Genomic DNA, 601 nt, shown 5'->3' with positions numbered 1-601 from the left:
TCATCTCGTTGTTTCTCGTAGCCCACCCCATCCCTAGTAACCTCATGCGAGGGTCCTCTGTCTAGGGCTCACTCCTGCCTGGGATACTCAGACTCAGGTGGCATTCTTCTAGTCTGTCTTGCTCCTAGTCCTGGGAGCCATCGGGACCTGCACAGTGCAGTGGTGGTCATCTTAGGCTGGCTCCACTTGAGACCCCTGCTTCAGGTGTGGTGGTCATCTCAGACTAGCTTTTTCTCTGGGAATGTTAGGCTACTAATTATTCAGACAGTCACAGGTCAGAACAGTGCCACCTACTGACACACAGGTGACACAGCAGCCACACATGCAGGGCTTCTAGGGCCAGGGCACTTGACTCTAACTGATGCAATGTTCCCAAAGTCAGCCTCCGTACTAAATGTCATTATGTTAGAAAATACACACCTACATTCTGGGACTTTTCTCTGAGTCTGAGTTCATTAAAAAACAAAAAACAAAACAAAACAAAACAAAAAAAACAAAAACAAAACAGTTTACATGTTGCTTTTCTTGCTGTTGTCGCTGTTTCGGCTTACCAGAAGGCAGTCTAACAAGGATGGGGGTTGAAGGTTTTGCTTAAGTTGTT

General features: G+C 46.6%; 1 pseudogene; it reads right to left on the bottom strand.

Moving 5' to 3' along the window:
- Positions 1 to 240: 240 nt before the first annotated feature.
- Positions 241 to 344, bottom strand: LOC132650266 (small nucleolar RNA SNORA17; annotated as a pseudogene).
- Positions 345 to 601: the final 257 nt, after the last annotated feature.

This window comes from Meriones unguiculatus, chromosome X (assembly GCF_030254825.1).
Source record: "Meriones unguiculatus strain TT.TT164.6M chromosome X, Bangor_MerUng_6.1, whole genome shotgun sequence".
Lineage (NCBI taxonomy): Eukaryota > Metazoa > Chordata > Mammalia > Rodentia > Muridae > Meriones > Meriones unguiculatus.
The sequence above is the reverse complement of the archived record's forward strand: the minus strand, read 5'-3'. Positions and strand labels throughout refer to the sequence as shown.